Raw genomic sequence first — 16,467 nt, 5'->3', positions numbered from 1 at the left:
CAGTTTAGCATTTGTATGTCTTTTATACTTCTCTAATGTTCGCCAAACTCTCTTTTAAAGGAAATTTATCTCAGGCTGTCTTCCTGCAGGCAACAGAACCTGGCCAAAATTTAATAACGTCATTTTCATCACAGTGTGTTTATTTTTATGGTTACCTTCTGTTTGCAGCAGAGGATACTGGTTTTCTATTCCATTTAAATAAGTTTAGATTACAAAGTAAATCGATCTAAAGGAATAACTGGACAGGTGGTAAGCAAAACATCATACAAGTAGTAAAAATAACTAGATGCTAGGAAGTAACTATATGTAAAACCAATACATACAAAATTATATTCAAAATGTAAGAGGAAAACCATCTAGTTGGGTAACTAAATTAATTTCAGTCTCTTTCCCTTCACTTAATACAATATCATGTTTGATAATGAATGCTTTTTTATTAAAGTGAGTCCATTAAAACCTTTACTCGACAATATTTTGATAGTTTCCATTCAAAAGAGTTGAAGCTTAAATGTTATCAGAGTGAACCACTTAAAGGGAAAAAAGTCTATACTTCAGAAATTTAATTCAACAAATTCTTATTAATCACCCAGTACACCCAACATAATGAGCCAGATTCGAGGAGGAATAAAAAGATTTATGTATCCACTCATTGACTGAAAAGCTATATTTTGAGCAGCCATGATATTCAAAGCTACTTGCTGTGCAGAATTTAACTAAAGGAGGACAGAGAATAGGAGCAGGTGGTGGAGGGGATGGGTAGGAAGAGGAGGAGGGTAATTATTTTAAAAGGATCCCAAACTCAAAGAGTTTATCATGTAGATCATTATTACTTACTATTGTCCTTGAATTTCACCGTATCATTCTAGATATTATTTCATTTCCTTACACATTGTCTTTTTAAAGAATTCAATGTATGATTCAGTCAGAGGTAATATTTAAGAGACATTTTCTTTGAGTGTCAGATTCTATGAGCTTCAATCACAAATTCATGGAATACAAAATAGTACAATCTTAAACTCACAGCAGCGTTTATAAAATTCTAGTCTTATGTTTTCTCATATTCTTTGTGAAAGAGGTGCTATTACCCCAAAAAGAAAAGGGCTCAAGGGCTGGGGATTTAGCTCAGTGGCTCCGCTGCCTGCCTTGCAAGCACAAGGACCCGAGTTCGATCCCCGGTGCCAAAAAAACAACAGCAAAAAAAAAGAAAAGAAAAGGGCTCAAAATTCAGTAAAACAAAGTCACAGGGCTAATTTGAATATGTGCATTTAATATCAAAATCCACAGGCAGAGCATGACTTGAGATTTAACTCGATAAATTAAAATTGTTAGAAGGAAACTGCTAGCCTTCACAAATACAGTGCTTCCAACTTTTACTAAATTCAAGCATCTCATTTAGAATTTAGAATTGTGATCCCATAATATATTTATTAAGCTATTTTCACTTACAGTCTTTCTCTTTACTATGTGTCGGATGCCTAATGAGACCTTCTACAAAAAGAGACAAAAATCTATTGTGCTCTAAGAATGACTTCATAGTTTTTTAAATATAAAAATGAGTTTTGATTTTGAGAACTGAACAGAAATTTTCATTTCTGATTTAATGCAGATAGATTTTTCAACAAAAGTTTTAAACCATATGTACTCACACATCACTATTTTTAAAAATAAAAATCCTAAGGAAGAATTATAAGATTTTCCCCACATCCTAAGCTATGTGACAGTATTTTCTGTGCTTTGCTGCATGGAATGCTTTCCCTGTGCATTTTAGCCTGGTGATGCAACTGGCAGGAAGGCTACAGCTGCCCTTCGACCCAGCTTCTCATTTGGACTCACTGCCCACCTGTCCCCAAAAGGATCATAAAACAGTTAATTGAGCTATTAAATACAAATATCAGCCACTCGTGAATCAACTTTAATCATTTCAGTACTTAATTATAACCAACAGTATGGGAGGAAAAGTAACATTAGGTATTGAAGAGTCTGAGCCAGAAAATTGGCCCTGCAAGGGAATGTGGGTGTCGTAATCCTAGTCCTGTGGCTCTCTGCCATTCACAGTCATTTAGCCCAGATTCTGGGCCCAGTCCCATTTCCTCTGCAGCAGATAAGGGAAGTACAGGATCCAAACACCAGCAATTCTACAACTCTGCTTGAAGCCAGTCAACCTGTGTTCCAGCAACCTGAGCCCCCTTCTGCTAGGACTAAACTCCACCTGTATCACATTTCCTTTTATGCATCCATTACTGTCTTTTCTTCTCACTCAACACACATGACTTCCCAGGTACTGTCTTGGCAACAGGAAGCAGAAAAGAGCAACTCCCTCAGAGCAGGGGTGGGGTGGGGGCTTACTAATTCCTGCAATTTCAGATAGCTTGCCTCCTGTGGCAGCTTCATCTAATTTTGCTTCCCATAAATGTAAAAATACTATTTTTTCTTAATGTGAAAAATTTTTCAATACTACATAATTGCAGCCATTTGGGCCTTCAATTCTACCTAAATAGCACTTTACTGCCTCGCATCTTATAATGAAAGCTTTTGCTTATTCTTCTTGTAATGATTTTTCTTTAGTTCATCCTACTGCTTCTATGATGGTCTTGGGTTTCTGGCTTCCTTAATTAATTTCCCATCACATAGAATCACTGGAGTTTCCTGTTAATTGGAAGTGAATAACTCAAAATTATTTTTGCCATAAAGCTATCTTTAATACTCCATAAGATATGTTATTTCACTTTTATTCCATGTACCCTTTATTTATTTTATTTTTTTTTGTACCCTTTATTTAAACAGAACATGTTATTATTTCAGGAAAGAGAGAAAAATAGGATTTTTCTAACCTTTCTGTCACAAAACCAGGATGTTCTTGAGGGTATGGGTGGTGGGATAATTTACTACTATTGTTTAGATCTATCTCAGCCAAAAGGGGAAATTTTACTCACATACTAAGGATGGCAGAGGAGGGACAAGAAACAGTTTGAAGTCACTGTAGCCATTGCCAAAACAGAACCAACTCTGGATCTCTTATTTTCAGATTTTCTGTTAAATAAACAACAAAGCTCCTTGTGGTTTTGACTGCTTTTAATCAAGAATGCTTTTAACCGAAACCCAAAGTCTCCTCTTAGGGTTTCCAAGATCCCTATAAGCACAGCTTGATCCATTTACTGGTTCAGAGAAGGCTGGGTGAAAGACTCAGGCTAGAGCAAGAAGTAGGCAAGCTCGTGGTGATGCCAGGCTGGAGCTCCAACCTCGTTTTTTTCTGTGAAGTCTTCTGTCATTTGATTTTCTACAGTGAACACACACCATTATCCCTGTTGAGAGCCCCAGCAACAGCGAAGACTTAGGGATTAACACAGTGACTGCTCCTCTGCTTTCTCCCCTAGTGTGGACACCTGGGCCATGGTCATCAACTAACCCCCGAACAAGAAGCAAAAGCAGCTGCCTGCCTGTGGACCACAGAAAATGTTACAACAAGGAGTATCCTAGTAAACTGGAGGTTGAGGATGAAGAGTAACCTTGATACAAAGCCTTTGGCAGTTTTCATGGTGTAAATTATCCTGCCACAGTTATGAAGCTGCCAACAGATTACTGCCCTGCTGACCACATTCCTGAATATTTATCAGTTAACTCCAGTAAGCCAACACCAGCCCCACATCACTAGAAGGAACTATGGTGTATATGATTCCTTGTTTCCATATTAATTTAATGTTTTGAGTTTATTGTCCTTGTTTTGAGAATCCATTGTGTAACAAGGCGGGGGCACTGTTGAAGGAATGTCAAAGCATATACAATTTAAGGTCAAGCCCTCTCTTCTTGGAGTTTATAGTCTAGATGCAAGTTCAGCAACATGTAAGACAGAAGGAAAAATCTTTCAGAAAACAACACACTTCGAAGTTCAAATTAACTCAAAGCAAGTTAACATGTAAGTTCCTAAGACAGGGAAAATGAGCATATCAGCCCATCTCTTAGGGTGGCTGAAAAGCCTAAATGAGATCACACAGGAGAAGACTCTTGGTGAGTTACAGGCCACTAAAGAAATAGAAAGGATCATTCTTCTTAGAGTGCAGTGAGACTAATCTGACAAGGCAGTATTTGGGTTCCCAGAACATGGTAATTGATGATGACAAGGTCAAAGATGGGAAGGCCTGGGGATACTGGGAAGAGCAAGCAGCAAACAGAGCCCGCTGACCTCAAAGGCGCTGGAGTGAACTGTGTTCACAGAGCCAAATTGTTTCCTACGACACCACTGCTGCTGTTTCTCATTCCATTAATTATACAATAGGGACCAAGATTTTAACTTTACAAATGCTCAAAAATCTTCATCTGTCTGCACAACTGTTCTCAAAGGCTACTTTAAGGATATCTAGGATTAATATCTAAATGATCTTCAGAATAGCGCTTTCCAAATGCATCATTGATCAGTAAGTTAGAAGCATGGTCTTTAAGACTGGATTCAAACTCTGCCCCTGGCTCACTGTGTGCCATGTGAAAGTACTGTAACTTAAACTCCTGGAGCCTCCATTTCCTCAGTAAATGGAGAAAGGTAATATTTAACTCATAGTATCATTTTTCAGGTTAAACAAACTAAAGAATATAAATCATCTAGTACAATGCCTAGAATATAGTAAAAATTCAATGCTTGATACATGCTATTTTTATTCATTTTTGAATTGTCACGTTCAAAATTGGAATTAAAATTCTAAATTAAATGGTGAAGAAATTATAGGCAATTCCATTAGTTTTTGCACTTGTCTTTAAATAGGAAATCAGCTATTATTCTTGCTTTTTGCCACTCTGAGTATCAATTTTACCTTAAGTCTGACTTCTTGTGAATGAAAATCAGTTCGGTAGTAGCCAGAAAACTGTGTGATACTTCATGCACATCCAATGTGGGAGAGGAGAAGGGAGATAGACACACACACACACACACACACACACACAGACACAGACACACACATAATGAAGAGAAAAGAAGAATCCTGATATTCCAGTAAATGTGCTCTCCTAACAGATTGTACGATCATCCTGAGGCCCCTGTATCCAGAGGCTTAGGATATGCTAGTTGAATGGAGTTGGAATGTTTGGGAAATTAGAGGGCCAGGTGGAAAGAGGAGCAGGCTGTGTATGGATAATTGGCAGGTAACTCCACATAGTCTCAAGAACATTTCTCTATTCATCTGTTGACCCTAAATTTTATGGTACAGGCCGCTCAACAATATCCTTGATTTGAACTTTCACTACTTGGAATTCTGCCCTATTGTACTAAAACATGAAGATGGCTACTTCCCACTGTTGCTCTTGGATTTTTTTACCTCCATAAAAATGGTACAAGAAGACAAATTTTCTTATAAGCAAAATACTTTACAAACCTCTATATGTTTGTTAGTCCGCTTTTCATCACTATAACAAAAGACCTGATAATACTGACTTAATGGAAGAAGGGTTTATTTTGGCTCAGTGTTTCAGCCCATGGTTGGCTGGCTCCATTGTTAGAGGTGGTAGTGAGGCAGGGCATCGTGGATGAAAGCTGAAGCAGAGAAAAGCTGCTCGCTCACCTCTTAGCAGCCAAAAAAGCCAAGAGAAAGGTGAAGAGTTCAAAGCCTCTGCTAGGAGGTGTCCTTCTTCTGCTTTTGTTCCATCCAAGGGCTCATCCTACTGCATGGTGCTGCACCCATCCAGGGTGGGCCTCTTCCATCAGTTTGCTGGCTCACATGCCAATTATGTCTAGAAATATTTTCATAGATACATACAAAAGTAGGCTTTCGTAATTTCTTCCGTGTTTTTCAATCTAATCAAATTAAAAATTCAGATTAACTGTTGTTATTGGGGTTTTGCTGTATTGTTTTGTTATATTGGGGATTGAATGTAGAGCCTTCACATTGAGTTACAACCCCAGCCCTTTCTTATTTTTTTTATTTTGAGGGAATGTCTCACTAAGTTGTTCAGGCTTGGCCTGAACTTGCTGTCTTTCTTCCTTAGCCTCCTGATAGAGCTGATTTTCCTATTTTACTATAGTGATTTATATCATGATACGGAATGTTGGCTAATACATAAAAACACCAGCCCAAGCAGTGAAAAAGGGAAGAGCTTATTCAGTTTTAATGCTTAATGATGACAACCAATTGAATCGATTTTAGTCAAAATGACAATAAGAAATAAAACCACCCATTCTGAGAAATTCATGAAGATGAGATCCAAAGAAAAAGATTAGGCACATATTTCTTGTATTTCCTGCATGATTTTCACTCACTGTTTTGTCATAGAAACAAGCTCAGAATTTTTCACCTAATTTTCCTAGTTCTCAAATCTCAACTTTCTCCTGTGACAGTATTATGATGAATGAAATCCCAAATAATATTTACTTTATCTTATTGAAAAAATATGAAAATGTCTAGAGGAAATGAAGCTCTAAAAATAATAAATTAAATCCATGCACCAATAAAGAGAAGTAAATTCTTAGCCTCTGTTCTTTTTGAGGCACTAATCTTCCCATGGGAGTCAAGAAACCTAAGTATGGCCTATATTCCTATATTCTAATACTGTACTAGATACATTAAAAGGGCCAGAGTTAACTGAAGCAAATTTAAAAGGAAACAAATGTTTCATTAATCCCCTATTTGACACTTTATCTGTATGTAATCCTCATAGTCAAATGGGTGCTTCAATGGCAAAGCAAGGAAAATTAAGAATTATGTAACCATGTTATTAATACCATCTATGTTTCTTTGCCTCTGTTCTCTATATTTCTAAATATCCACCCAAAAAAACCTACCTCAAAGAACAACATGGTGACAGAGATGGATTTCATCTTGACAAATGCAGTGAACTAAAAAAAGTGAACTATATACTCTCTCTTTCTCTCTCTCTCTCTCATAGTAGCTTGTATTCACTGTAGGCTAAGAGGTTAGGTAGTGTGAAAAGGATTCCCTAAAATTTTTAAACACCATGTAAGTCATGAATCTAAAACCATGCAAAAGTTATCCTGCTCTTTTTTACCAACTGGTAAAATGTTGTTTGTTTTTTACTAAAAATGCTAATAGGGTTTCAAGTGAAATCTTTACTTTTTAAAGAATCATTTTGGTATCACACAGACATTGCCTTATTCATTTATTCATCCAAACTACTCATATGGGTCATTATTTTCTGTAAGAGAAAAATGCACATCTTGATTAATGAGATAATCTGAGGAGTAATTGTCTAACTTTTCTAAATTTCATACCTATTAATTTCAATAAATTTCCACTAATTTTGGTATTATAAAGTTGATTGAGTGGGAACATCTAATCTGTCTTCACAAAACCCTTCATTACTGCAACAATACTTCTATAATTTTTAAATTCAATTTTGTGATCTTTTCATCAACAGTGCAAAAATGATCCATACCTCATCATAAAATACACCACCTATTTTAAGTAGCCAAATTCTCTTCAATTTTACTGCAGGGTAATCCAGTTATTTGAATTAATTTTTCCATGAGTCACACATACTAGATTACGATGTTTAAATGAATCTCTCAGCATGGTGAACTAGCAAAGCCTCTGCCCCATGCTTTATGGGGAGCTTATTAGCTCCCGTTTCCTTTGATCTTGCCATCCCACATGTGCCAGCGCCCACAAACTTATACATTGTGCACTGCAGTAACAGCAATGAGAAGGAAGAAGAGCTGTTAGCTAAGTTACAGAAACAACACTTACTAATGCAAATAAATGATCCCACAAATAATACCAAGTTTCCAAGTGTGAATAACGGGAAGAAGGTGTCACAATTTCCAGAAAGTAGAAAATGGAGGTGGGCACCTGATGAGTGTCCTGTGGGACTTACCGAGGTGAGGTGATAGAAAGCCATTCCAGGCAGAAAGCAGTGGGCAGTAGGATGGACATGTGGTACTGAACCTTGAGCAAGAGAACTCAAATGGAAATGAAGAGCTGTGAAAAAAGATAATAACCATCTGAGAGAGAGAGAGAGAGGAAGAATACTCCAGAGAGAAAGAGACAAGAAAAAATACACAAGTGAATAAAAAAAAATCAACGGACGCGCTTAAGCAAAGCCTAATGACAGAAGAGAGAAAGAGGGCAGAAGAAGTGCATTAAGAAAGGAGAAAGTGAGGGCATGGTGGCACGTGCCTATAATTCCTGTGCTCGGGAGGCTGAGGCAAGAGAATCACAAGAGTTCAAGGCCAGCCTGGGCTACATAGCAAGACCCTGTCTCAAAAACAAAACAAAACAAAAAAGAAGAAGAGAGGAAAGTCAATCAACAAAATATATTTATTTATTCTTAACTAATCCAACAAGCATCTACTAAAGATCTACTCTGCCGTAGATATCCTGTTAGACACTGAAGCAGGAAGGAATATCCAGGTATAACACAAACATGGCCTCTTCTCTCATGCTATTTATAGTCTAGTGGTGAAGAAACCAAGACACTGGATAAATAAGACACACAAAGACACACCCACACACCCACACACCAATAAGTATAATAGTGAAAAATGCTCCAGAAAGGGGAAAAATAAATTCAAGACCCAGGGCCTGGGGGAATATATAAGAGAGGGCTGCCTAGTCTTTCCAGAGCAGGTTACCTAAAAAAAATTACACTACCTGGCATTGAATAATAAAAAGTAATAGTGATCAGGGAAAGAATACCAAACCAAAGGAAGCAGAGACTGCAACTACAAGGAAAGGAAGAGAAAAACATACAGTGCAGAGCCATCAAGATCAAGGCCCTCCCCAGCCCCAACAGTCTGCAAAGCCCTAGTTTCCATCTTTCCTCCTATACTTCCACACTAGATTCACAGGCAAGCATGAGTCCATAGTGCAGTGTTGGAATGAGGGTCAGGGTAGACAATGCTATTTAGCCAATACCCACTCACCAGTTTTACGTACTACCAGAACTCTAGTTTCTTTAGCATAGTGAGGGTTCCCACTAAATTTCTCATTTTTCCAGACTTCCTTGCAGCTGGGTGTGATGTTCTGACCATTCTGAGATCAAAATAGTGATGGCAAAGACAGAAATAGGGGTTGGAAAGCCATTTCAAGGCCCTGTTTATAACACAGACATTGACATTGCCACAAATACATGGAATAACCACTCTATTTAATGAAATGTGCAATTTAACTTAGGAAAATATTTTGGAGCTATAAATGTGATCCCTTGGAGGCTGTTTAGCCTTTAAACCACAGAAAACTAGTATATGTAAAACACCTAGGTTGTCACATCACAACATTGTCTAAAAAAAGAAAATTGCATTGTTATACATTGATCCCAGACCATTGAAAGAAGTAAAAGGAGTTTTGTTCTGAGCATTTAGCTGTGTGTGGCAGCAGGTGGATGGATATTTAAATGGCATTATTTATCTTAAGTACCATGTAAGGGAGTATCTTAGAGTCTCTGGCTCCAAAAATGTACGTCAGTTTGGCGGGAGACCAATACCTTTTTAGCTATTAAAGCATGAATAGATTTTCAACGTTTTCCTTTTTCTAATTATACACATTGATCTGTCATGTCACTGCCACTTTGCAAGTTATGTAAAAATCAGCTCTGGCTGGCTTGCACAAGCCCTGCAAACACCAAGAATCATTACACTGTGCATTCTATAAGCTGTTCACAGTGGCATGTATTTTACTGTAAGGTGTGTCCAGCCTGATAGAGCTTTGAAGCCAAAAACCTTAGGAATTGAATCCTATCTCTATCAGATGCTAATTGTGTAACCTGAAGCAAGTTACCCAATCTGTCTGAGCTTTGGTTTCCTGAATACCTACATTTTGTGAGTATTAAATGAGATCCTTTATAAACAAACACAGCAAGCATAAAGACCTGCCCACACTGCTCTAAGCTCTTTGCAAACATTATTTCCTTCCTCTTTTGCCCTTTCTCCACACTGAACTGCACTTCAGGAATTTTCATTAAAGGAAGCAAAAGTAAAAGCTAGTAAAATCTATGCCTACAGAATGGATTCTAAATTAAGTGCAAAAAGAAAATGGGGATTCTACTTAAATTCTGAAGCAAAGATTATAAAAATACAGAAAATGAAGTAGGGTGGCAAAAATCAATTGCAACCATTATTAGAAAATCATACAAACCCTAAAAATGATATTTTTAGGATGGTTTACATTTTCACAACACTTAGTATCATACAACCACAAAGCTACATCGGAAAAGAATTTTGAGGACTTTCTCTCCTTGTTCTATACAGAGTATGTTGAGGATATTCCTTGGCACAACCCTGAGCAGAGAGGGGTTAGGATAGAATCATCCTAACTATCATTCTCCTGTGACCCTTACATGCACAGCTGTCTGACCCACATCTGTCTGCCCAGTCTTTCTTTCTCATTGCTGGGACAAAATACTCAACACCCATAAGTTAAAGGAGCAAAGGTTTATTTTAGCTCATAGTTTGTGAGGTTTCTTTCAGTTCATAGTTGGCCAGCTCCAAGACAGGGCAGCATGCCAGAGGGGCATTGCAAAGGAGAAACAGTCCATGGCAGGGTAGGCAGGAAGCAGGGGGGATAGAGGCGGAAGGAAGGATAGATATTTCCAGGCCACACCCACAGTGACCCACCTCTTCCTACCAGGCTTCACCTCTCAATAATACACCCAGTCATAAACCCATCAGTGGACTAATTTAGTGTCACACACCCATGATCTAGTCACCTCCCCAAAGTCCCACTTTTCAGTATATAAGGCTTTGGGGGGACATCTAGATATAAGCCATAACAGCCCTTTTTACTTGAACAACACACACACACACACACACACACAAATAAAAATAAACATCCTTCTTGGGAGCACAGGGGGCAGCTCCTCACCAAGCATCACCTCTCTGATGAGTTTCTCTGTTTCACTTCCTTTAGGGCAGTCTGGCAAGCAAGGACAATGAGAATAAAACATTTTAAAGTAGGACCCTAGGAAGAAAACCTTTGTAATATTTATGGATACTTATAATTAATATTTTTCCTGCAGGAATTATGAATGGCAACATTTTCTTGGCCCCTCTCAAAAATGTCAGTTCATCTGTCTGTTAATACAAATGTGTCGCCTCGTTGGTTCCCTCCTGGGAAGGTATTGGAAAGGGGAGGATGGTCATTACCCACATTTGTAATTATTCAGAGAATGTTTCGTTTTATTTTATGTTGGAATGGGCACATTTGTATTATTTCTCTGTTGCCCTAATCATCATCACAAATCAGGAAATAAGAATCTCAATGTACAATTACCATTCAGAACAGATATAGGAAGGAAATTAAAGCTTTCTTTCTAAGTGGAAGAAAGGCTGATTCCACCAAGCTTCCTAAGGGACATATACTATGCTGAAGAGTACATTATTGAAAAGGAGATAAGCAATTGTGTGGTGTGCAATTGCCAAGACTTTCTAGTCTTTCAACTTCACTTCTAAATGCTTATGAAGAATAACATCTTCATGTTTTTCAAAATGCTACTATAGGAGAAAGCCACTTATACTCACTCACATTCACAGGTATTGCAAATACAGCAGTTATTATTTAAAGAAGAGAAAGAAACAGAGACAGGGAGACTTCAAAACCTTGGCTTGCACAGTGTGGAGTGTCTTAGCCAGGATTGTTGAGCACTAAAACCCTGCCCTCATCACCAGGTTCCTGGGCCCCAGCCTCCTCAACTGCTTCACTGAAGGAATTCCAGCCTCTTCCTTCTGCAGAGGCGGAACATTTTAAAGAAATGAGCTTTGAGAGAATAGAACAAGCCCAAACCTAAATTGCTAAATTATTTTTTCTCTTTGATAGTTGTGGTTTTTCTGACAATAAAGGCGACAACTAAATGATGCTAACTTCCAGCACATTTGTATCACTGGCCAATTTAGTCATTATAGCTATGTAAGTATAGGTGGTATAAAAGAAAAAAGTGAGTCAATAGTCATTTGGACAATTCAATCAATGCATTAAAATCACAGGTCTAAAGCTGTGAAATTATACTTAATTAAATATCCCTGCCTGGCATGGTGTGCACACCTGTAATCTCAACACTCAGGGGGCTGAGGCTGGAGGATCACTGCTAGTTCGAGACCAGCCTGGGGTACCTAGTGAGTTCTGGGTTGGACTGAACTACATAGCAAAACCCTGTCTCAAAAAAATCAAACCAACAAACAACAACAACAAATATATATATATATATATATATATATATATATCCCTAAATTGATCTTATTTAGAAAAAGATAACACATGTCTATGCACTAGAAAATCTACTTGTCATCATATTTTAAAACAGGGACCTCAGCTATTGACACAAAAACATATTTTAGAAAAAAGATTGGTCAATAATTGATAACTGCCAGTTATTAAGTTTGTTTGATAAAATTCAATCATATTTTAAGGCAGTAAATACAAGACTAGATTTGGATTAGAAAGGGCACTGTAAAATACAATGAAATATATAAATATATATTTACCTCTCAGGGTTTTAGGGAATTTTTTTTATTAAATTTATTGGTACATTTTAGATATACAATACAGTTACATTCATCAGTGGTATCTTGTACCTTTGCGTGATGAATCTTGGTTCTTATTTTTTCCTCCTTCCCCTGCCCTCCCTTCACCCCCTCCTCCCTTCCCTATTTACAAAGACTTTGTTTACATTTTTTTCCTTTTCTAGTATTTTTTCTTTTCCCTTCTTTTCTTTCCCCTATCCCTCCCACTTCCCCTACTCCTTTAGACCTTTTCTTCCTATTTCACAATATCAATTTTAGGGATTTTTTTTATTGTTGTTTCTTTCTATTCCACTTTTAAAATTGAATTGAATGCTGATAAAACAATATGTCATCCAAAGCTAAGTTCTATGTTTCAGGCAATTAATACTTGGCAACAATATTAAAATTGCACTTACCATTTCCAGGCTAAGAAGTAGATGGCCCACAGCCTCAAGATAATAGTAGGTCAAAGTTAAAATTGTATTTGGATATTCTTAGAATAACTTCACTTACTGTCTTCCCCTGCATTGACGGTACTTCTTTCCTTCTTTTTTCTCAACATAAATTTTATTATGGCCACATGGGTCACTGCATGATAAATGTATATTCTAAGTAATCTTGAAAGCAGCAGTTCTTCAAAAACACTTCTAGAATGGTCTATAAACTTCTTTCAGGTGTTTCGAGGATTAAGTCAAAATTTAACTCATTTAAAAATAAAGAGGCATATATGTATTATATGTATTAATGTAATACTTCTAATATAAAACAAAATTTTTTGAAGTTAACTATGGGCCAGGGATTTAGCTCAGTGGCTCCGTGCCTGCCTCATAAGAGGAAGGTCCTGAGTTTGATCCCCTGTACCAAAAAATAAATAAATAAAAATAAAATGAACTACAATCACTCTACCCAACCCAAAGTATGTAGAAGGTACTAGAAACCCACTTCTGACAGGGGAAGGCTAGTGAAGAAGTGTGGAGTCCAGGAGGGGAGATGTAAGAACAAGATATGCATCATAGGCAAAGGCACACAAGAATAGGCCAGGGCCACAGTCACCAAGGTTATGTCTTCTAGGAAAACCACTGAACCAGGAAAGAAAGATTCTTGTGACTAACAGACCATGTTTTGCTAAACAGTAAAATCCCATTGACCATAATGCAAGACTATTATATCTTTCTGTACAGTTTATTTCACCAATCATCTAAACTTTATAGCCTTTTCCAACACCTAAAAGATAGTACAGTAGAGTTCAAAATCTGGCCCTTCCATTTTTTTATTACTTGATTCAAAAATAAAATTTCATAATCAAACAAGAGACTAACAATAGTTATACTGTGTATCATAATCTTCAAAGTAGTTAATCAGAGTACAAGACAGAAACCAGAAAGATTCTTACAAAAAAGAAATAGATAATAACACTAATCTTTTTTATCAAACTAAGATAAACTACTAGTATAAATGAAATCAATTAGCATATATATTGAAATATTTTTAAAACAATGGAATTTATAATTTTGGGAAGTATTTGAACTTTTTCTTATTTTCTATTTATCTCTGTTCTATTTTGTTTTTCATTTATTTTTCCCATATAAGAGAAACCACACAATATTTGAGCTTGTGTATCTGACTTATTTCACTTAACATTTATGTTCTTAAGCTGCATTCATTCACCTATGAATACGTCAAGTTCATCTTTCTTCATGACAGCATAGTATTCCATTGTGTATAAATACATTTTTCTTATCCATTCATCTGTTAATGAACATTTAAGCTGTTTCCAATATCCAGCTATTACAAATTGTGCTGCTATAAACATGGGTATGCACATAACCCTGTTATAGGATGATTTTAACTCTATATGGAACTCGCTGTGGAGATTCCACAGAAAACTAAAAATGGAAATTGCATTCAGCTATCCCCTTCTAGACACCTTCCCAAAAGAGTTAGAATCTCCCACTTATTTCTAAGCCTGTTTCCCCATATATAAACTGGGAATAATAATATGCATAGTAGGATGACATATTTTAATGCCTAAAAAGCTGGATTTATAGTAATAATGTAATAAATTATTCAAAACATTAACTTTCTAGAAGTCCTCTTGTGCCTCTTATTTATTTTTTGGGACACTGGGATTGAACCCAAGGGCCCACTACCACTGAGCTCCGTCCCCACCTTTTTTTACCTAATGTTGAGACAGGATCTTGTTAAGTGGCTCAGGCTGTCCTTAAAGTTGTGATCCTCCTGCCTCCGCCTCCCTTGTACATAGCTGAGATTACAGACTTGTGCCACCACAACCAGCACGTGCCTCTTAGTCGTGCATGTGTGACCATTTGTGAAGTAGGCACACCTTTCGCCTTATAGGATAAGACCAAAAGGATACTACTTCTTTTATGTTTTCAGCAGTTCTTTGGCTTTCCAAGCAATTTTTTTCCAGTACTGGAGACTAAACACAGGGCTTTCTCACTGAGCTTTATCCCAGTCTTTTTTTAAATTCTGAGACAGGGTCTTACAAGTTGCTAGGTTGCCCAGGCTAGGCTCAAACTTGTGACCCTCCTACCTTAGCCTCCCAGAGTGCTGGGATCACAGGTGGACATCACACACTGGCTCCAAGCTATTTTCTTCACAAGAATTTTTCCTCTGTTCCTATCATAGGTGTTTTTGCTTCATTTAGAATGAACAGTGAGTGTTTAAAAATTTTGTTTATTCATTTGTTATTTATAGCTTAGGAGTATGGCAAACATACTTGTAAGTCTTCGTATCAATTGGTGCCAATATTCCTCATGCTGCTCATAGAAACAGAATCTATGTTAAAGGAACAAACACTAAGAATACTTTTACCTTACAGACAAATAGTAATTTCTAATTTGGACACTTGTTTTTAAAGAGGACATTCTCTTTCCAAAAACTCACAACAACCAGTCATATTCGGAAAACAAAGTAAGCCATTATTATTTCTCCTTTAAGTCTTGAACTATTAATTTTATATTTCAAAAGAGTGTTAGCTTAGAAGCAAAAGGCTTTGATCATTTCATCAAGTAAAAACTGTAAAATTGAATTCATGGAGGCAGACCAAAAAGTTTTCCTCAGCTGACAAAAATTTCTAATTTTAAATCCACAGTCACCCTTCATTCACTGTCTGCACAGCTCCACGGAATTTTGTTTGCTCATTAAAGTGAGACCCTCCATAAATAGTGGGTTCTAAAGTATCTTTCTATGTAACACAAAATTTCTAAATATTAAAAACAATAACTTGTGAAGGGCATTTTAGAAAATGACTTGCTAATTTTTCTGGGACCTATTCCTGACAATGCCTGTGATTTCAAAATATCTCTATCTAGAGAAGAATATTTCAAGTGTTCCTCTTGATATGGAGGTCGTTTCTCCAAGGCTAGACCTGTAAATAAAGCAGTTCTTTAAAAAAATGGAATTTATTCAAATATAGAATTGGTTTTAAGTCACTCTGCTGCTAATCATTTGCTTGAGTAAATTGATAGCTTGTCAAGTTTTATATTTGGCTATTAGCAGCTGCCACCTCTTCTACAGCATTGCTGGTACGTATTCCTGTAAGGATTAAATAAGGTAAGATGCATTTACATGCCTGGTGCAGGGTTTGGCACTTCACAAGCCCTCAATGCATGGCAGCTGTTAATATTTTACTCTCAATTATTTCACAATTGAAGGAGAGAAAGTGACTTGTCCAGCATTCACCATCAGGGATTTCTGCTGTATCCTGGGGCTTTTCTGTATTCATCCTAAATGACACCAGCAACTGAAATTTTAATATATTAGTCAGAAAACAGAGCTGGTTGTTACTGAATGCATTTCCTTGTTTCCACGCCTGCTCTCATCTTCGCCATTCTGCATGCAGTGCTCAAAATCATTTTTCTAACACATACGACAGACACATCGCTCTCCTGATGGAACCTCTCCCAAAGACTTCTCACCAAGAACAAAATCTAACATTTGTCCTGCAGCCTACAAGTCCTCTCAGGAACCAATCCCATACATGTCTTCCTTTCTTTAGTCCTCTTGGCCCCTGT

At 37.1% G+C, this 16,467-nt stretch overlaps 1 protein-coding gene and 1 long non-coding RNA gene across 10 annotated transcripts in view; one reads left to right on the top strand and one right to left on the bottom strand.

The window, feature by feature from the left end:
* LOC106010385 (uncharacterized) overlaps positions 1-6,691 on the top strand; it is a 72,776-nt gene extending 66,085 nt beyond the window's left edge. For all 3 annotated transcript variants that reach the window (XR_015448700.1, XR_015448704.1, XR_015448707.1), the window contains one exon: positions 3,375-6,691. This is a non-coding gene — a long non-coding RNA (uncharacterized LOC106010385). The remainder of the gene's footprint in view (positions 1-3,374) is intronic.
* Grm8 (glutamate metabotropic receptor 8) overlaps positions 1-16,467 on the bottom strand; it is an 867,398-nt gene that overhangs the window by 591,063 nt on the left and 259,868 nt on the right. The gene's annotated exons all lie outside the window — the stretch shown is intronic.

The sequence above is a fragment of the Heterocephalus glaber genome, unplaced genomic scaffold (assembly GCF_053883595.1).
Source record: "Heterocephalus glaber isolate CG9 unplaced genomic scaffold, H.glaber_assembly_v1.0 deba00000546, whole genome shotgun sequence".
In the NCBI taxonomy this organism is placed as follows: domain Eukaryota; kingdom Metazoa; phylum Chordata; class Mammalia; order Rodentia; family Bathyergidae; genus Heterocephalus; species Heterocephalus glaber.
The sequence above is the reverse complement of the archived record's forward strand: the minus strand, read 5'-3'. Positions and strand labels throughout refer to the sequence as shown.